The sequence below is a fragment of the Arachis ipaensis genome, chromosome B2 (assembly GCF_059453495.1).
Source record: "Arachis ipaensis isolate K30076 ecotype BB chromosome B2, ASM5945349v1, whole genome shotgun sequence".
Taxonomy (NCBI): Eukaryota; Viridiplantae; Streptophyta; class Magnoliopsida; order Fabales; family Fabaceae; genus Arachis; species Arachis ipaensis.
This window is the reverse complement of record NC_142437.1, coordinates 64,995,912-65,018,786: the sequence shown is the minus strand read 5'-3', so window position 1 is coordinate 65,018,786 and position 22,875 is coordinate 64,995,912.

Sequence of the window (22,875 nt, the reverse complement as noted above, 5' to 3'; positions counted from 1 at the left end):
GGTCCATGATCCTCGGCTGGAGAATGTCAGATAAGCGTTAGTCGTTGTCGATATGGATGGTGACTTAACGACTTCCTGAATTAACGATTTGTTGCCATGTCCTGGTTTGGTGCTGGCTAGCTTGGAGAGGAGATCTACTCTGGCATTTTGTTCTCTGGGAACGTGCTGTATGGTTACGCGATTGAACCCTTCTTTCAATTCGTTTACCTTGGCGAGGTATTGTTGGAGTAAGAGGTCTCGCGTTTGGTAGTCTCCGTTGATTTGGGAACTGACTACCTGTGAATCGGTGTTTACTTCCAGGACTTTTGCTCCGACGTCCTTGGCTAGGGCTAGGCCTGCTAGGAGGGCCTCATATTTTGCTTGATTATTCGATACTGGGAACTCGTATTGTACTGACTGTTCGATTATGACCCCGTTTTGACTTTCGAGTATGACTCCGGCACCTCCGGAAGTGATGTTTGACGAGCCGTCGACGTGTAGCTTCCATGACTCGGGGGTGGGTTTCCCGGCGTCATCTCGACGATAAAATCGGCCATGGCTTGTGCTTTGATTGTATTTCGGGGTTTGAACTTGATCTGGAACTGAGACAGTTCGATGGACCATGCTAGCATTCTTCCCGCTAGGTCGGGTTTTTGTAGTACCTGTTTAACCTCTTGGTCGGTCCGAACCGTCACGGGGTGGGTCTGAAAATATTGTCGCAGGCGCTGGGAGGCCGTGAGGAGCGCAAAGGCTAACTTTTCTAGTCGTGAGTAGCGAGTTTCCGTGTCTTGTAGGACCTTGCTTATGAAATATATGGATTTTTGTTCTTTTTTCTCATTTTCGCGGATGAGTGCTGCTGCGAGCGCTTCTTCCGTTATGGAGAGGTATAGGTAGAGGGTCTCCCCTGTTTGTGGTTTGGTGAGAACTGGCGGTTCCGCTGGGACTCTTTTGAAGTGTTAGAATGCCTCTTCGCATGTTGCTTCCCATTTGAAGGGGGCTCCTTTCTTCATCAGTTTGAAGAAGGGAGTTGCTTTTTGTGCCGATGCTCCGAGGAAGCGGGATAGTGCGGTGAGCCGGCCGGTGAGCTTTTGGATGTCGTTAAGGTTTTTTGGGCTTGTCATCTCGAGGACGGCACAACATTTCTCTAGGTTAGCTTCGACTCCACGTTGCGTGATCATAAAGCCGAGGAACTTTCCTGCCTCTATTCCGAAAGCGCATTTTGTTGGGTTGAGTCGCATTTGATGCTTTCGTAGGGTGTTCATTATGAGCGTGAAGTTGCTGATGAGTTGCTCGCCGGATTCGGTCTTGGCGAGCATGTCGTCTATGTAGACTTCTAGTTTGGTTCCGGACAGGTTCTAGAATATCTTGTTGACAAGCCTTTGGTAGGTGGCTCCGGCGTTCTTCAGGCCGAAGGGCATGATTGTGTAGCAGTACGTCCCGTTGGGGGTGATGAATGCTGTTTTTTCCTCATCTGGTTGGTGCATAGGTATTTGGTTATAGCCGGAGTATGCGTCTATAAAGCTGAGGTATCGATGGCCGGATGCGGCATCTACCAACCCGTCGATGTTTGGCAGGGGGAAGGCATCTTTTGGACAGACTCTGTTGAGGTCCGTGTAGTCGACGCACATTCGCCATTTCCCATTGGACTTCTTTACTAGTACGACATTTGCCAACCATGTCGTGTAGGGTAGTTCCCTGATGAAGTTTGCTTCGAGTAGGGCTTTTACTTGTCTTTTGACGTCGGCTGCTCGGTCTGGGGACATTTTTCGTCTCCTTTGTGCCACTGGTTTAGCTTTGGGGTCTACGGTTAGCCGGTGGGACATTAGGTCTGGGTCTACTCCGGGCATGTCGGCTGGTGTGAAAGCGAACAAGTATCTGTTCTGTTTCAGGAATCGGGAAAGATCCTCTTTAAGGTCGTACGGGAGGTTCCTGTTGATGAAAGTGTATTCGTCTTTGGTTTGCCCTACTTGTAGTTTTTCCATATCGCCTTCTGGTTCTGGCCTAGGCTGGCCCTCTTGTCGGGCATCCAGGTCGGCTAGGAATATCCCAGCCGCATCGCGAGACTTCTTCCGTAAAGCTAGGCTGGTGTTGTCGCATTCTGCTGCGACTTCCTGGTCTCCGTGGATAGTACCGATGGAGCCGTCTTTCGTTATGAATTTCATAAGGAGGTATTTGGTAAAGATGATGGCAGAGAAGTCGTTGATTATTTTCCTTTCGAGGATGATGTTGTAGGCGGTGGAGTCTTTTAGGACCACAAATTCGGATAGAATTGTCTTCTTTTGGTTGCTTGTTCCTATGGTGAGGGGGAGGGTGATAGAACCATCTGGTTTGAGGAAGTTGTATCCGAGTCCTGTGACGCCGTTGCGGTGTGTTTGGAGGTTGTCGTTGCGGAGCCCGAGTTTGTCGAAGGCTCCTCGGAAGAGGATGTTGGAGTCTTCCCCGGTGTCCACCAGTATTCTTCGAACTAGTCCTGTTCCGATTCTTGCCGAGATGACGAAAGGTGCGTCTTCCGCCGAGGTGCCGTTTTGGCAGTCCTCGGGTAGGAAGGTTACCGTTTGGTCGGCAGTGGTGGTTGGTGTTTGGTTTCTGACGGCAAGGACTTTGAGGTCCTTTTTTAGTGTTGATTTTGACTTGCCTGCGACGTCTTTGCCTGTGATAACGTTTACTATTATAGTCGGGTCGTCTTCTGGGCTTTCCCTGGGGGTTGTTTTTGCGTTCTCTGGTTGCATCCTTCTCTTTCTGGCAACCTGTCTCTTTCCGCGCGTTTTGGTTCTCTGATGATTTTGTCGAACTTTGGGAGCTTGCCGTCTCTTATTGCTTGTTCGAGGGCGTCTTTAAGGTCGAAACAGTCTTGTGTCCTGTGCCTGTAACCTGGGTGGTAGTCGCAATAAAGGGTTTTGTTGCCGCGTGTTCTTTCTTTGAGTTGCCGGGCTTTTGGGATAATACCTCGATCCACTATTTGGTGGTATATTGATAAGCAAAAATTGTTGTCGGTTAGGAATTTCTCTTCTAGAAATAAGAACTTCGTTGTAAGCATAGCTCCAACCCAACAAACAACTCTCGCATCAAATTAAATTTTTAGGTTGTCACAATTAACAATCCCCAATAAGAATTAACCGAAGTATTAAGACTCCGGGTAGTCTCACAAGGAGTTGCAATAAAGTGCTCAATTATTGGTTATGGAGTATAATTTGGGGTTTTTGGGATAAGAGACATGGAATGTAAATAGCAATGAAAATAAACTAACAACTAAAAAGTCTTGGCAAGGTTAGGTGGTCAAGGATCTCTATCCTTATCACTAACCACAACATGAGAATTGGCAAGGACCAACCCCACTAAGTTAACCCCTAACTAATAGTAGAGGAAAGTCAAGTGAGCTATGTCAATCCAAGTCCATAAGTCCTAGTTCTACACCTAATCAATTGGTGAGATCTAGCGTTAATGGCTCCCAATCATCAATCACTTGGACATTAGTAACTCAAGAGTTCCTAAGTTACCTTCCCAAGCCAAGAGCACAAAAATCTACACTAGAATCCAACCAAGCATTTCATCAAACACTTGGAAGGCATAAAAAGAAAGCATGGTAAATATGCAAGAATGATAAAATCTAACAACTACCAATTACAAGAAAAGTAAATTCACAACTCAAATCAACAATTAAAAGAACATCAAATATTAAATTGCATTAAAAGGAGATCCAAATCCAACAAGTATTCATCAACATAAAAGAGAGTAAAAAGGGAAATTAACAAGAGAGAGCAAGAGAGTTACAATACTAGAGCATGAAAATGTAGAAGAAACAAGATGAAAGCAAGGAATTAAACATGGATCTATGAGAGATTAACCTAACCCTAACCTAATTCTAGAGAGAAGAGGGAGCTTCTCTCTCTAGAAACTAACCTACATGATGCTAATGCTACAAACAATTTCTCCCCCCTTTGCCCAAGCTTGAATTCTGCATGAAATAGCATTAGAAATGAGTTGGGTTGGGCCCAAAGTGCTTCAGAAATCGCTGGGGGCGATTTCACCTTAGTGGGCCATGGCAGAATCGGCGCGCGTGCGCGCCCCTGAACGCGAAGCAAAATATGGCAAATTTTATATCATTTCGAAGCCCCGGATGTTAAATTTCCAACGCAACTGGAACCGCCTCATTTGGACCTCTGTAGCTCAAGTTATGGTTGTTTGAGTGCGAAGAGGTCGGCTTGACAGCTTTACGGTTCCTTCATTTCTTCATGAGTTCTCCCACTTTGCATGCTTTTCTCCTCATTTCTTCCATCCGATACTTGCCTTATGGACCTGAAATCACTCATCAAACACATCAAGGCATTGAATGGAATTAAAGTGAATTAAAATCACTATTTTAGGGCCTAAAAAGCATGTTTTTACATTTAAGCACAATTCAAGGGAGAATTACAAAACCATGCTATTTCATTGAATAAATGTGAAAAAAGGTGAATAAATCCCCCAAAATAAGCACAAAATAAACCACGAAATTGGGGTTTATCAAATCTCCCCACACTTAAACTAAGCATGTCCTCATGCTAAAATCAAGAGAGAACAAAGGGTATCAACATTTATTCAATGTAAATAAACTATATGCAACCTAAACTATATGAATGCAACTAAATGCAAAATGATTCTACCTACTTGATTAAAAATAAATCAATCCTCCAAGAGCATGTATAAACGGGTAGGGCTAAGGTCATATGACGACTCATGAATCCTACCAATTCAAGTACCAAAATGGAGCACAAATAGACTTGCAAGAAGAAAAGCTCATGAAAGCTGGGAACAAGGAATTGAGCATCGAACCCTCACCGGATGTGTATCCGCTCTAGTCGCTCAAGTGTATAGGGTCGATCCACTCAATTCTCTTCTACTCATGCTTTCCATGATTTGTTTTTCATCTAACAATCAACAATTATTCAATGCATGCATACATTCATCATGAGGACTTATTCATTGGTTGTAATGGGGCTAGGGTCAAGGTAAGGATGCATATGGTCAAGTGAGCTTGAAATTTGTATCTTTGATTAGCCTAAACTCTCACCTAACACATATAACAACCTATACAATTCTAATACACAACCTAGCTACCCATGATTCCCACTTTTTCACATACTCATGCATTCTTTCTAATTCACATTCCATATGCATTGATTTTTATTGAACTTTACTTTGGGGCATTTTCGTCCCCTTTTTATTTCTTTTTCTCTTTTTTTTTTCTTTTCTATATATACATGTTTTTTTTTTCTTTTTCTTTATCATTTCATCATTTTTTTTAAAGTATATATAGGCGTATCAATGCATATGGTTTTACATATTTAATGCATAAGCATGTACCCAAATCCCAATATTTTCAACAACAAAAAAAATTACACTTTTACCTCAACCAATGTCCCAAGTTTCCCATACCCAAATGATAAACACTCTCACTAGCCTAAGCTAATCAAAGATCCAAATTAAGGACATTTATTGTTTTTCACTTAGGGGTAGTGATGTGCTAAAATTAAGAACAAAAGGGATTCAATAGGCTCAAATTTGGCTAACAATGGTTGATGAAAGGTAGGCTATTTGGGTAAGTGAGCTAAATGAAATGATGGCCTCAATCATATAAATGCATGTATACATGGAATAATGGACATAAAGAATCAAACAAATCAAAGATTGCAATCATAGAAAGAGAACAATACACACAAGAATGGGAATAAGTGGTTATAAGATGTAACCACACAATTTGGCTCAAAACTCACATGCTTGTGTTCTTAGCTCAAAAACCATGTTCCAAAATAAATTCTTCAAGCAAGTTTGTCACAAAAAAATTTTTCAAATTTGTAGGGTGCCCAAAAAAGTAATTTTTCTTGGAAAAGAAATCATCACCCTAACCAAGTAGTCCTAATAAGAAAGAAATGATAGAATATATACAAATTATAACAAACATACAACCTATCATGCAATGCAACGACTACTCTAACAAAGACAAGAATTGAAAAATTGGTGTTGAAAAAGAAAATTATTACCCATGGAGATCGGTCGGACAACCTCCCCACACTTAGAAATTTGCACCGTCCTCGGTGCATGCAAAGAAGAGCAAGGTGGATGGGTTACTACAATTGATGAGCTCCTTCAAAAGGTTGTGCGGGTGAACTTGTTTGTTGCCCCACTTAGAAGCTTTCTCATTCCTTTCCTTCTTGGTGGCCAACCTAAAAGGAAAGAAAAGGAAAGAAAAATATGCCTACAACAAGGATATCAAAGCAAATAGAGCATAGGCGGGGGCTAATGCCAAATAAGAATAAGGTTCTCCACTACATGGTAGCTACAACATGTGAGTGAAAAAGCAGTTCAAACAAAGGCATATTAACTAATATCAAACAAGTCAAGAGGCACCAAAATAATGCAAGAAATTCTCAACAATTGAGTAGGAAAATGCAACACCATTACTAAAATAAGAAACTCAAAAAAAAAATAAGGTAAAAATAAGCTATGAAAACAAAATAAAAATGGAAAGAGTGGAAGTATACGAATGCAATGGGCAAAAGAAAATGGAAGAGGGGAAAAAAAACTCTTTTTTTTTTACCGGCGCGGACGCGCAAAGTGCGCGCACGCGCGGGTGGCGGGCACAGAATAGGCACAAAAGTGGCACAACTCTCTGGACAATGTACCAGGAGTGTAAATGGCACTATCGGCGCGCACACGCATAGCATGCGTGCGCGTGCGCGTGCATTGTGCAATTGGCTTATGGACGCGTACGCGCCAGGTGCGCGCACGCGCGAGCTGGTTTGTGCCTCGCGCACAAAGTAGGCGCAAGTTAGGCACAACTCTCTGGAATTTGGCTTGGAGGTGGAATCTTTGCATCCACGCGTACGCGTATATGGCGTGTCTGCGTGGATGATTGATAAACCCCATTTTGAGGGTTTATCTTGTATCGATTTCAGGGGTTTTATCAATGATTCCACACGCTTTTCATATGAAAATACAAGACTTTGTGTTCCTTTCCTAACTTTTGCCTCATGGATGAAAACATGCTTATTTTGCACTAAATTAGATACATTTCTAATCTTCTCTTGGTGCCATTCGATGCCGTGACCTGTGTGTTAAGTGGTTTCAAAATATAGGGCAGGGATGAACCGGAAGAGGGAAGAAGAATGGGCACGAAGGAAAGGAGCATGAGAAATTGAGCTTTGGAAACTTAAGCAAGGGCGCGGGCGCGTACTTGGCGCGCCCGCGTGGATTGCGCAGCTAGGAGCCAAGCCACGAGCCGGCTTGTGTAGCGGCTAGGCCACAACCCCCATGGGCGCGCACGCGTACGCTGCACCTCCGCTCACATTACAAGATGCCCCAGTGGCGCGCACGCGTGCTTTGCGCGTGCGCGCCGATGCTCGAACATGATTTTTTTAGAAGTCACGTGACCTAAGCGTGGAGACAGTTGGAGATCTCATCTTGGGGGAAGTGCCTTGGCGGGAAGAGCTTAAGAAGACCAAGGGTTGAAGTGTTAAGGACTTTTGGCTCAATTTTAGATGGTTCTAGATTTTTTTGGCATTTTTTAGTTACACTCTTGGGTAGAGAGAGAGAGAGGGAGATTCTAAGCTCTCATGAGGGTTCATCTTCATCCATTTTCTGAATTTTCCATCACACTTTGGTGAGATCCATTGCAATTCTCAATTTACTTGTTCATGTTATAGATCTTCTTCTCCAATTTCAATTAGTGCTTGTAATTGCTCCATCCTCATAGATCCTAGATTCAACTTTGTAGTTTTGAATTTTTTCCAATTTCTTGAGAAGTTCATTTCCATTGTTGTTCTTTGTTAATTGTTGTTAGTTCCTTGTGTTGAAGCACTTTCAATTCTACTTCCTTCTCATTTTTACTTATGTTGATTAGACTATACTCACGATTATATCCATTACAACCAAAGAAAAGACCTCATAATATATGTTGATTGATTAGATGAGGAACAAATCTTGGAAAGCATGATTAGGAGGAAATTGAGAGAATCAACCCTAGACACTCGAGCGAATAGAGTGTAAACACTTCCGGTGAGGGTTCGATGGCTCTAATTCATGATTCCCGGCTCTCACGAGCATGCTTCATGCAAAGTTGCATATATTGCACTTGATGCTAAAAAAAATTGGTGAATCCCATATATTGACCGCCACCGTGCCCTATATGCTTGCATATATCTTAGGAAGGTTGATTTGTTCCTAACCAAGTAGATGGTAGTACTAGTCGTAGTTGCATTCACGTAAGTAGGCTGCACCTCAGGAGTCTTATGCCTTTATGATCCTTCGGTCTTTTGCGTTTCTCTTGCATTTCTCTAAGCATGAGGACATGCTAGAATCTAAGTGTGGGGAGGTTGATAAACCCCATTTTGAGGGTTTATCTTGTATCGATTTCAGGGGTTTTATCAATGATTCCACACGCTTTTCATATGAAAATACAAGACTTTGTGTTCCTTTCCTAACTTTTGCCTCATGGATGAAAACATGCTTATTTTGCACTAAATTAGATACATTTCTAATCTTCTCTTGGTGCCATTCGATGCCGTGACCTGTGTGTTAAGTGGTTTCAGAATATAGGGCAGGGATGAACCGGAAGAGGGAAGGAGAATGGGCGCGAAGGAAAGGAGCATGAGAAATTGAGCTTTGGAAACTTAAGCAAGGGTGCGGGCACGTATTTGGCGCGCCCACGTGGATTGCGCAGCTAGGAGCCAAGCCACGAGCCGGCTTGTGTAGCGGCTAGGCCACAACCCCATGGGCGCGCACGCGTACGCTGCACCTCCGCTCACATTGCAAGATGCCCCAGTGGCGCGCACGCGTGCTTTGCGCGTGCGCGCCGATGCTCGAACATGATTTTTTTAGAAGTCACGTGACCTAGGCATGGAGACAGTTGGAGATCTCATCTTGGGGGAAGTGCCTTGGCGGGAAGATCTTAAGAAGACCAAGGGTTGAAGGGTTAAGGACTTTTGGCTCAATTTTAGATGGTTCTAGATTTTTTTGGCATTTTTTAGTTACACTCTTGGGTAGAGAGAGAGAGGGAGATTCTAAGCTCTCATGAGGGTTCATCTTCATCCATTTTCTGAATTTTCCATCACACTTTGGTGAGATCCATTGTAATTCTCAATTTACTTGTTCATGTTATAGATCTTCTTCTCCAATTTCAATTAGTGCTTGTAATTGCTCCATCCTCATAGATCCTAGATTCAACTTTGTAGTTTTGGATTTTTCCAATTTCTTGAGAAGTTCATTTCCATTGTTGTTCTTTGTTAATTGTTGTTAGTTCCTTGTGTTGAAGCACTTTCAATTCTACTTCCTTCTCATTTTTACTATGCCTTTTATCCTTGCTCATCAATTGTTTGATAAAATGGCAACATTAGTTATGGAGTAAAAGTTTCTTACTTGGCATAGGGTTTGGGTCATTAGGAAGAGTTGAATAGTTTATGTCAATTGTTGATTTGGAATTAGAAATTGCTAATTGACTTGGAGTGCACTAAAGCTAGATTTCTCTAAGGTGAAAACTAGGACTTGTGACTCAAGTTAGTTATTCTCATTTGACTTTCCTCTATACCTAGGGGTTGAATAAATGAAGCAAGGCCTAATTGTTGTCATCATTGAAGGGACTATAAGGATAGAATTTCTAATGCCAACCCTAGGCCAAGTCTTCTAAAAATTGATTGCTTGTTTGTCATTGATTTTGCTAAACCTTCAAAAGAACCACAACAAGGCTTCCTAATCAATAAGATGCATGCTCTAGCAATTCCAAGGGAGGACGACTCGGGGGACTAGTACTCTCGGTTATAGATTGTAGGATTGTTTGATGCGAAATTTGAATGTTGATTAGACTATACTCACGATTATATCCATTATTGAATTCTATATCGGCATGACAAATTTCGTTTATCAAAATGGCGCCGTTGCCGGGGAATTTTGCTTAGTGTGCCATGTTATTGCTTAGAGTAGTTATGTGTGCATGCATATAGTTGCATCTTTTTGTGATTCTTTGTCCAAGTGACCAACCCTTCATTGTCACCATGAATTTCACTTCCCTTTCATTGCATGACGCGTTCACAACCGAATCCGAGCTTAGTCCCCTTTGATCCGGAAATAGAACGAACTTTGTTTCACATCAGACAAGCTCGGAAGCGGTTAAGGTTTGGACAAGGTGAAGAGGTTTTCACCACCTCAACCACCTTACTAAAAGTGAACATTGAACCGTCACTCAACGAAGGCAATAATCATTCTCCCATCAAAATCACTAATAATTCTCTTTTTGTTTTAGGTGCTAACACCATGGATGCTCCAAGGAGAGTTACTATCAAGGAAGCGGGTGCACCGGATTATGTCCTTCAACCCCTTCATGTAACTCACCCCAATTTGAATGCAAACTTTGAACTCAAGACCGCTTTGATCAACCTCCTACCCAAATTTCATGGGCTTCCCGCACAAGACCCTATTCGACATTTCAAAGACTTCCATCGTATATGCTCAACAACTAGACGGGAAGGGTCCGATGAAGTCACTATATGGTTGTTTGCTTTCCCTTTTTCTCTTGAGGACAAGGCTAAAGAATGGTTTTACACTTTATCTAGTGAAGTCACCTCCGATTGGGACTTGCTTAGACGAGGATTCTTGGATAAATTCTTGCCCCCGGAGAAGATGGATAGGCTAAGGAAGGAAATGTCTTGTATTGTACAAGGTGAAACGGAACCACTGTACGAGTATTGGGAACGGTTTCGTAAGCTACTAGACGCATGCCTAAATCACATGCTTGACACTTAAGTATTGCTTGGATACATATGTCAAGGGATGCGAGAACAAGATAGAACCCTCTTGGACACCTCTAGCAATGGTTCTTTGTCTAAATATAAAACAGCGGAGGAGGCATGGCAACTCATCATTGATTTAGCCGAATCCAATCAACATATGAGACGAAGAGTCAACTGCCCAAGAACCGTGAATGAGGTATCCACTAGTAGTGAAACCACCGCTCTAACCAAATCCTTGAGCGAAATGACATCTGTCTTGAGGCAACTCCAATTGAGCCAACAACAACCACAACAACCTCAACCTCAACCATATCAACAACACTCTCCACCCCCTCAACAACACAACCAACAATTGGTCCCTCAAAAAGTGTGTGGCATTTGTTCTTGCTATTCCCACTACACGGACGAGTGCCCAAGCCTTCAAGAGGACAACACTTTGGCGGCTACCCACAATTTCTATGACCGCCCATATCAAGGGTACAACCAAGGCGGTAATCCTAACCAAGGGCAACCTTATCAAGGAGGAAACTACAATCAAGGGAGTGGGTACCACAATCAAAATTGGAGAGACAATCATCAACAAGGGAATAGGGACAACAACAACAATGGAGGAGGTCAAAGATGGAACAACAATTCACAAAACCGGCCACCATACACCCAACACAACCCACCATACAACCAACAAAACCCACAAAGAAACTACCAAACATACCAACCACCACATCAAAGACCACCACCCAACCAATCACAAGCTCCTCAACTCACATATCCAACCGCCCCCTCCAACCAAGATGAAACACTCCGGACCATCATCCAAGGCCAAAAAGAACTACAAAACACACTTGCTTCCGGTCTCACCGGCCTCACCTCTACACTACAAGCTCTTCTTGCACGAATGGACACATCATCAAATCCCACTCCTCAACCCCCAATCCAAAGCGTCATTCCCTCTCAACCTCAACCCAATTCTAAGGGGGGCGTCAATGCCATCACCTTGAGATCCGGAACACAATTAAAAGAGAAGGGAGAAAAGGATTCAAAACCCATCACAATCACTCAAGAGGAGGAGAGAATAGATATAGAAGAGGTAGTGGAAGAGGAGACACCACAAGTCATAGTTGAGGATGAAACTCAACCAACAAAAGAGACTCCCAAGACCAAGAGAACCTTGGAAGAAGAAATTGCTCAACCACTCCCATTTCCAACACTTGCAAAGAAAGCTAGGAAGCGCATAGAACTCGACCCCAAAATGGTAGAAATGTTCAAGAAAGTCGAGGTAACCATCCCCCTCTTTGACGCTATCCATCAAGTTCCTAGATATGCAAAATTCCTTAAAGATCTATGCATGAACAAGGATAGAATTCTTGAATTGGAAACCATCCCATTGGGGAGTTCTATTTCCGCTTTAATGGGAGCATTGCCCGAGAAATGTGATGATCCGGGCCCTTGCATGGTCACTTGCACCATCAATGGAGTTCAATTCGTAGATTGTATGTGTGACCTCGGAGCATGTGTTAGCATCATGCCTCTCTCCGTCTACCGGGTATTGAAGTTACCACCACTAAAAAGGTCGACGGCGAGATTTGTCCTAGCGGATAAAAGCATAATAACCGTGACGGGTGTCGCAGAAGATGTATTGGTGAATATCAAAGGGTTGGTATTTCCGATTGACTTCTACGTCCTTGAAATGCCATCAAGTGAAACCGAGAGAGCATCATCCATCCTACTTGGAAGACCATTTTTGAGAACTTCTAGATTTAAGCTAGATGCTTACTCGGGAACATACTCATTTGAGATAGATGGGAGAGTCGTAAGTTTTAGCCTAGAAGAAGCAATGAAGCATCCACCGGAAAATCACTCTCTATTCTGGTGTGACCCAATTGACAACATTGTTGCTGAAGTGCACCTTGCAAAGTTAGATGAGAAGTACATGATTGGAGAAGCAAATGAAGATCCAAGCAAATTAAACACCACACACCATACAAACCATCCGGAAACTCAAACATCAAATCATGACAAAAAGATGGAATTGAAGCCACTACCCCCCCACCTAAGGTACTCATATCTTGATGAAGCCCAAAAGCTCCCCATGATAATCGCACAAGAGCTAACTCCTCAACAAGAAGAAAAGTTGCTAGAGGTATTGAGAAAAAATAAAAGGGCAATCGGGTGGAGTTTGGCGGATCTAGTGGGAATAAGCCCCCAAGTATGCGAGCATCGCATATTCCTTGAAGAAGGAGCAAGACCGGTCCGACAACCTCAAAGGAGACTTAATCCAACCATTCTTGAGGTGGTAAAAAAAGAGGTCACTCGGCTACTTGAAGCGGACATCATCTATCCTATCTCGGATAGCGAGTGGGTAAGCCCGGTCCAAGTGGTGCCAAAGAAATCCGGGGTGACCACTAGGGGTGGCAAGCGGGGAAGCCCGCCCCGCCCCGCCAGAAGCCCGCCATTTGGCGGGCTGGCCCGCCCCGCCCCGCCTAGTGAGGCGGTCCCAGAATCCTAGCCCGCCCCGCCTAACGGCGGGCTGGCGGGCCGGCGGGCTAAGCCCGCCAAATATCTTCTTTTTTTTTTTTACTTTTAACTATTAAATAATATATATAAAGATATAAAAAAATCTCTTTTGTTTTTTACTTTTAACTATTATAATTTCTAAAAGTATAAACAAATTATAATTTTTGTATTCACAAACATTAAAGTCTTTGTAATTATAAATATTGTTTCCAAAGCAAAATAAACATAATCCAAAACATAATTAACAATATTGTCTCTAAAACAAAACAAACATAATCTAAAACACCCAATTTTCATCTTCATTCTCTTGTAAGTTGGGTTGGGGAAGTTGGATTTTGGTAAAAAAAATTATAAAAATACCCCTTGCTAAAAAAAGACTAAGCCCGGCGGGGAAGCCCGCCCCGCCCCGCCAAAACCAGCGGTTTAAGCGGTGCGGGTTAAGCGGGCTTTTGCTATTTGGCGGTCCCAATTTTCCAGCCCGGCCCGCCTTTTTTGGCGGGTTACGCGGGCCGGCCCGGCGGATTTAGGCCCGTTTGCCACCCCTAGTGACCACAATCAAAAATGAAAGCGGTGAACTTATAGCAACAAGAGTGCAAAATTCTTGGAGAGTATGCATAGACTACCGGAGGTTGAATGCGGCCACAAGGAAGGACCACTTTTCACTACCGTTCATCGATCAAATGCTTGATCGACTAGCCGGTAAATCATATTATTGCTTTCTTGATGGTTACTCCAGATACTTCCAAATACACATTGCTCTAGAGGACCAAGAAAAAACAACATTTACTTGCCCCTTTGGAACGTATGCTTACAAACGTATACCATTTGGCCTATGCAACGCACCGGCAACGTTTCAAAGATGCATGATGAGCCTATTTGCGGACTTTCTAGAGCAATGTATGGAAGTCTTCATGGACGACTTTAGCGTGTACGGTGATTCATTTGATCATTGCTTAGGTAACCTTGAAAAAGTCTTAGAGAGATGCACCAAAACAAACCTTGTCCTAAATTTTGAAAAGTGTCATTTCATGGTCAAACAAGGCATTGTTTTGGGGCACATAGTTTCAAAAGAAGGCATCTCCGTAGATCCGGCAAAAATAAATGGCATATCTAGTTTACCTTACCCCTCCTCCGAGAGGAAAGTCCGCTCTTTTCTTGGACATGCAGGATTCTACCGGAGATTCATCAAAGACTTTAGCAAGGTAGCCCTACCTCTCTCTCGGCTACTGCAAAAGGACACTGAATTTGAGCTAAGCAAGGAATGTATGGAAGCATATGACAAACTTAAAGTGGCATTGACACAAGCTCCTATTGTGCGAGGACCGAATTGGGCTCAACCATTTGAAATCATGTGTGATGCTTCGAATTATGCGATAGGGGCCGCGTTAGCACAACGCGAGGGTAAGACTCCCTATGTCATAGCTTATGCTTCAAAAACATTAGACGGAGCCCAATCCAACTACACTACTACCGAGAAGGAACTCCTAGCTATTGTTTTTGCTCTGGACAAGTTCCGAGCCTATCTTCTTGGTTCTAAGGTAGTAGTGTTCTCGGATCACGCGGCACTAAAGTATTTGTTGGCCAAAAAGGAATCAAAACCGAGATTAATTCGTTGGGTGCTTTTGTTACAAGAATTTGACTTGAAAATCAAGGATAGGAGTGGTTCCCAAAACTTAGTGGCGGACCATCTGAGTCGCCTTGAACACACAAAAAGCGACACCACTCCTATCAATGACTCCTTCCCTCTAGATAGTTTGCACGCAATCTCGGAAGTGGTTCCTTGGTATGCCCCGATAGCAAACTACTTGGTTTCACGCACCTTCCCTCCCAATCTCAACAAACATCAAAAGGACAAGCTGAAAAGCGAATCCAAATACTAAGTTTGGGACGATCCCTATTTGTGGAGGTGTGGAGCGGACCAAATAGTGCGACGGTGCATACCTCAAACCAAATTCCAAGCAATCTTAGACGCTTGCCATTCTTCCAAAGGAGGTGGCCACTACGGCCCCCAAAGAACGGCAAGAAAGGTCCTTGATTGCGGATTTTGGTGGCCAACCCTTCTCAAAGATTCTTCCCTCTATTGCAAATCTTGTCCCCAATGCATTCGGTTTGGAAATATTTCTAAGAAGGACGAAATCCCCCAACAAAATATGCTTTTTTGTGAAATCTTTGATGTATGGGGAATCGACTTCATGGGACCATTTCCAAATTCCAATGGCTTTCTCTACATTTTGTTAGCCGTCGATTATGTGTCAAAATGGGTGGAGGCAATCCCCACCCGGACGGATGATGCCCATGTTGTTTATTCTTTTGTGAGGAATAATATCATTTGTCGTTTTGGCTCCCCAAGAGCAATCATAAGTGATCAAGGATCCCATTTTTGCAACAAAAAAATGGACGGCCTCATGAGAAAGTATGGCATCATACACAAAGTCGCCACGGCCTACCACCCTCAGACAAACGGCCAAGCCGAGGTGTCTAACCGGGAAATTAAACATGTGTTGGAAAGGATTGTGAAGCCGAATAGGAAAGATTGGAGCACTAAACTCTCCGATGCACTTTGGGCATATCGAACGGCTTATAAAACACCCATTGGCATGAGCCCTTTTAGACTTGTATATGGTAAAGCATGCCATCTACCGGTAGAAATCGAAAACAAAGCTTATTGGGCCATAAAGGAATGCAATATGAATTTGGGTGGAGCCGGAGTAGAGAGAAAGCTTCAATTGGCGGAATTGGAATGCTTGAGATTAGAAGCCTATGACAATTCTAGACTCTACAAGGAGAAGATGAAAGCCATTCATGACAAGAACATTAGGAGAAGGGAATTTGGACCCGGTGACCTAGTGCTCCTTTACAACTCAAGGTTGAGATTACTACCCGGAAAGCTTAGATCAAGATGGGACGGACCTTACCAAGTAGAGAAAGTATAACCTTACGGGGTCTATCACTTGCGCCACCCATCAAGTCCGGACATTTTCAAGGTGAATGGGCACCGTCTCAAATTGTACCATGGTGAGCAAAGAAAGAACTCCAAGGAATTTGAAGTGTTCCTCTTGAGGGATGCATCTCTTGAACAAGAACTTTGAGCTAATGGATGTCCAACTTAAGGACGGTAAACAAAAGTGCTAGGTGGGAGACACCCTACCATGGTAAGATCTACCATTTGTACATAACCATCGAATTCTTCTTTGATTGATACTTGTTTACTACTTGACTTCATGTTTGGTAGCTAGGTGATCGGTGAAGTTGTAGTTAGATTTCGTTTCAAATTTTGTTTCATTTGTAGAGTTCATTTGGTCCTTTATCATGTCAATACATCCTTCTATAGTGCCTAAAATGGTTGTTTGGAGGGTTGGAATGCTGAAGGTAGTGCAAGAACATGCAAATTTGAAGAAGGCACCCTTTTGCGCGAGCGCGCACCTCACGCGCACGCGCCCATGAAGCATTTCCGACAACCCACGCAGACGCGCGATGTGCGCGGACGCGCGGATTGCACGAAGTACCCCTCCATACATATTCCAGAGAGTTAGGCCACTCTCACGCCCGCACCATGCCTGAAGCACAGGCCGCTCACGCGTGCGCGCACAGGGCGCGTACGCACCCCCTGACAAATCCTCAGATCGACGCGCTAGCACACCTCGCGCGCGCGCGCCAATTGCCCCTGTGCACTCCTGGTACATATTCCAGAGAGTTAGGCCACTCTCGCGCCTGCACTAAGCCACCAGCCCACCACCTCTGACGCGTGCGCGCACTAGGCGCCAACGCGCCCACATGCCCACAACGCGAGGCACGCGCATGCGCCCATGCCGCGCGCGCGCCGATCGCCCCCTGTGCACTCCTGGTACATATTCTAGAGAGTTAAGCCAACCCCAAGCCCACCTCAAGCCTGGGGCATAATCACAGTGCCGCCCGCGCGCACCGTGCGCGCGCGCCATCGCTCCGCCCCGCTTCCCTGCGCTAGCGCACCCCGTGCGCGCCCGCGTGGATGACCGACGTCAATATAATGCGGAGCACACTTGCCCCCTTTATTCTTCTTCCCCCTTTTTCTTCTTACCTCCTCTACTACCCATTTACCTACTACTACCTCTCCTCCCAAATCACCCCCTACCATCACAAACAACCACCTCCGGCGACCACCTACCTCCGGTGGCCCCTACATTGCCCCCCTCCATTCTCCATCATTCCAATCCACAACCTTTCCCCCCCATACCCCTTTTCCATCTCTCTCGAGGTACTATACTAGGCTCCCCTCTTACTCTACTTCTCTCTTTTGCTTCTTAGTCAGTTAATTTCATTCTCTTTTAGGTAGTCTTTTCTTCCCCCCCCTCTTTTGAGCCCCTCATTTCTTTGGGGTGTGTTTTTAGCTCCTTTTCTATTTAACTCTTCATGGGCACTTGGGTCATAACTTCTCTTGCATTGATGGATGAGATGTGTTGCATAATTTTCTTATAACCACTGTGCATTGTAGTGATTAATGTTGGTTTGTGGACTGTTACATTGCTTCCCCCTATCTATTTACATACTACTAAAGGATGCACCCCAAGTGTTTGAAGAAATGCATACATGACACTTTTTGAACTCATTATGACTCATTGCTTCTTAACTAGTCACTTTTGGGTGCACCTTCACATTCTACAATCCACCCACCATTTCATAAACTGCTTCCCACTTTTGGTATTTGAGGGTGTATGCTTCTCATGCCTTCTCTGTGCATGCCTACACTACCCCTATACCACATGCCAATGATTTGCCTTGCTCATCACATGTTATCTTCATTACATGTTGTAGCTGTCATGTAATAAGGATACCCATATTCTTAAGGCACAATTTCTCATTTGCTTAATCATATTCAATTACGCTTCTTTGGGTTTGATGTTATCTCCTTTCCTTACTATCACGGAATGGTCATCAAAAAGAGCAACGGGAAGGCCCCGAAGAAGCCAGCATCCAATAGCGCACGCCAGGAACTAATGGCCAAGCCACTCCTAAAGAAGGCTAAGGGCCCCGTTGATGTTCTAGAGAAGGACAACCCTCTGAAGGATCCGAACAAGTTCCCTAACCGCTACTGCGAATTTGTTTACTCAAGGATGATTGAAAGGAATTATCACTCGGAGCCCCTTCTGGTCCTACCGGCTCACCTCACTCCGATAGTGATGCCACACATTGACCGGAGGCAATGGAGGTTCCTCTTGAGGCAACCCAAGGAGGTCAACTTATCGTGGGTGGTGGAATTCTACACCAATTACCACTCACCCCTTCTCACATCAATCTTTGTGCACCGGAAGCAAGTGTCAATCATAGTGGAAGCCATCCAAGGAGCCCTTGGGATTGGGCCGTTAGCAGATGGATATGATGCCTATCAAGAAGTCTTGACAGCATGCGCCGACCGTGAGTTCGATTGGAACGCCGTCCTCCGCGTAATTGCTTCACCTGAAGCATGTTGGATTCGGGGGACCATAAAGCGAAGACCAAAAGGTTTAGATGCACGCTACCTCACTCAAGAAGCCACGGCATGGGCCCAAATACTAGCCCACTACGTGCTCCCAAGCACTCATGGGTCATCCATTACCACCGAGCTTGCCTTATTGATATGGTGCATCTTAACCGAGAAACCGATCGACATTTCGCATGCCATTCGCCAATCCATGGAACGCATTCATGCCAAGGGAAATCTACCATTCCCCGCTATGGTGACCGAATTAGTGGCGGCAGCCGGCGTCCACCGAGAGACTAAGGATAGGAGGACCTCAATCCCGGTCGAGGGTGATATTATTCCGACCAAGAGGTGCCTCAAGCCTCCGGAAGTCACCAAGGACATTGGACTACCCACTCCTACTCGCAACACCACTACATCCTCCACGCCACAAAAATCAGCCACCCAACGCCTTGAAGACCTTCACAAGAAGTTGGACCGTTATGAGAGGCGTAACCAACGCCGATATGCTCACGTGAAGAAACTTCTGAGCATTGTCACCCCACCTATGGAGGAACCAGATATCTCCACATCCACCGCGACTTCAAGCGGAAGTAGCGATGACAACGGAGATGAAGGACACTCGGGGGTCGGCCATTGCCAACCATTGCGCATCACCTCTAGCACGGAGGACCGTGCTAAGTTTTAAGTGTGGGGAGGTCGGCCGACCGATCTCCGTAGGTAACACCCAAATAAATTTTCGTTTTCTGAACTCCTTTGTAGTAGGATAGGTTGCATGATTAGGTTTTCCATGATATCATTTGCATGATAAGTTTACTTGGTTGGAACAATAAAACTCTCTCTTAGGAAACTAATACTTTGGGGCAACCTTGACATTGCCAATTTTGAATATCTTGATGCCAAACTTGCTTGAAGAACTGTATTTTGGAACATGAATTTTGAGTTAAGAACACAAGCTAGTGAGCTTTGAGCCTTGTTTTGTGGCTACATCGTATAGTCACTTATTTTTCTTCTTGTGTGCAATTGTTTCCTCTCTATGAGTGTAATCCTTGCTTTGTTTGAGTCTATATGTCCATTATTCCGTGTATTTATGCATTTATATGATTGAGGCCATCATTTCATTAGCCCACCTACCAAATATCCTTACCCTCTATCTTCCCTTGTTAGCCAAAATTGAGCCTACGCTTAACCCACTTGTTCTTTAAATTAGCACATTACAAGCCTAAAGCGGAAAACCATAATTGTCCTCATTTGGATCTTTGATTAGCTTAGGCTAGTGTGTGTGTGAGTAGCATTCAAGTGTGGGAACCTTGGGACATTGGGGGAATACAAGGGGTATTTTTGTATTGCTATTGAAAATATTGGGAAGTGGGTACATACTCATCTATTGGTCAGATGTAAAGCCTTATGCATTGATGCTCTTGTAGATAAAAAAAAAAGAGAAGAAGGAAAAGAAAAGAAAGAAATAAAAAGGGGACAAAATGCCCTAAAGCAAAGTGCAACTTAATAAGATCAATGCATAAGTATTGTGAAATGAAAAAAAAAAGAGAATACATGAGTATGTGAAAAAGTGAAGAATGGGTAGTTAGAATATAACTCAATTGTATAGGATGTCATAGGTTAGGTGGAAAGCTTAAAGCTTATCAAAGATTCAAATTTCAAGCTCACTTAACCATATATGCACCCTACCTTAACCCTAGCCCCATTACAACCAAAGAAAAGACCTCATGATAGATGTATGCATGCAGGAAATATATGTTGATTGATTAGATGAGGAACAAATCTTGGAAAGCATGATTAGGAGGAAATTGAGAGAATCAACCCTAGACACTCGAGCGAATAGAGTGTAAACACTTCCGGTGAGGGTTCGATGGCTCTAATTCATGATTCCCGGCTCTCACGAGCATGCTTCATGCAAAGTTGCATATATTGCACTTGATGCTCAAAAAAATTGGTGAATCTCATATATTGACCGCCACCGTGCCCTATATGCTTGCATATATCTTAGGAAGGTTGATTTGTTCCTAACCAAGTAGATGGTAGTACTAGTCGTAGTTGCATTCACGTAAGTAGGCTGCACCTCAGGAGTCTTATGCCTTTATGATCCTTCGGTCTTTTGCGTTTCTCTTGCATTTCTCTAAGCATGAGGACATGCTAGAATCTAAGTGTGGGGAGGTTGATAAACCCCATTTTGAGGGTTTATCTTGTATCGATTTCAGGGGTTTTATCAATGATTCCACACGCTTTTCATATGAAAATACAAGACTTTGTGTTCCTTTCCTAACTTTTGCCTCATGGATGAAAACATGCTTATTTTGCACTAAATTAGATACATTTCTAATCTTCTCTTGGTGCCATTCGATGCCGTGACCTGTGTGTTAAGTGGTTTCAGAATATAGGGCAGGGATAAACCAGAAGAGGGAAGGAGAATGGGCGCGAAGGAAAGGAGCATGAGAAATTGAGCTTTGGAAACTTAAGCAAGGGCGCGGGCGCGTACTTGGCGCGCCCGCGTGGATTGCGCAGCTAGGAGCCAAGCCACGAGCCGGCTTGTGTAGCGGCTAGGCCACAACCCCATGGGTGCGCACGCGTATGCTGCACCTTCGCTCACATTGCAAGATGCCCCAGTGGCGCACACGCGCCGATGCTCGAACATGATTTTTTTAGAAGTCACGTGACCTAGGCGTGGAGACAGTTGGAGATCTCATCTTGGGGGAAGTGCCTTGGCGGGAAGAGCTTAAGAAGACCAAGGGTTGAAGGGTTAAGGACTTTTGGCTCAATTTTAGATGGTTCTAAATTTTTTTGGCATTTTTTAGTTACACTCTTGGGTAGAGAGAGAGAGGGAGATTCTAAGCTCTCATGAGGGTTCATCTTCATCCATTTTTTGAATTTTCCATCACACTTTGGTGAGATCCATTGCAATTCTCAATTTACTTGTTCATGTTATAGATCTTCTTCTCCAATTTCAATTAGTGCTTGTAATTGCTCCATCCTCATAGATCCTAGATTCAACTTTGTAGTTTTGGATTTTTTCCAATTTCTTGAGAAGTTCATTTCTATTGTTGTTCTTTGTTAACTGTTGTTAGTTCCTTGTGTTGAAGCACTTTCAATTCTACTTCCTTCTCATTTTTACTATGCCTTTTATCCTTGCTCATCAATTGTTTGATAAAATGCCAACATTAGTTATGGAGTAAAAGTTTCTTACTTGGCATAAGGTTTGGGTCATTAGAAAGAGTTGAATAGTTTATATCAATTGTTGATTTGGAATTAGAAATTGCTAATTGACTTGGAGTGCACTAAAGCTAGATTTCTCTAAGGTGAAAACTAGGACTTGTGACTCAAGTTAGTTATTCTCATTTGACTTTCCTCTATACCTAGGGGTTGACTAAATGAAGCAAGGCCTAATTGTTGTCATCATTGAAGGGACTATAAGGATAGAATTTCTAATGCCAACCCTAGGCCAAGTCTTCTAAAAATTGATTGCTTGTTTGTCATTGATTTTGCTAAACCTTCAAAAGAACCACAACAAGGCTTTCTAATCAATAAGATGCATGCTCTAGCAATTCCAAGGGAGGACGACTCAGGGGACTAGTACTCTCGGTTATAGATTGTAGGATTGTTTGATGCGAAATTTGAATGTTGATTAGACTATACTCACGATTATATCCATTATTGAATTCTATATCGGCACGACAAATTTCGTTTATCAATGATCGAAAATGCTTGAGGCGCGCGTACGCGCCAGGTGCGCGCACGCGCGGGTTGGTGCTCTGTTTTTCAAAATTTTTCCAAGTTCTTGCACCAAACCAAGCATTCCAAACCTCCGAACAGCTACCAAAACACCATAAAACCTTATTTAACATATTAGACTACCAAATAAACTCAACAACTAAGCTACAAACTTAAAACACAAATCTAATGAAACAAACCAACAATGAAAATATTAAAACAAAAGTTTGCAAAGAAGAAAACTACCTAACAATGGCAACTCAAATCACTTATTAACCAAATCTAAAAGAGAGTGGAAAGAGTTTACCATGGTGGGGTGTCTCCCACCTAGCACTTTTAGTTTAAGTCCTTAAGTTGGACATTTGGGAAGCTCCTTGTCATGGTGGCTTATGCTTGTACTCATCCTTGATCATCCAAGAATGCTTGCTCCTCAATTGGTTGTCAGAATTTCCAACCATT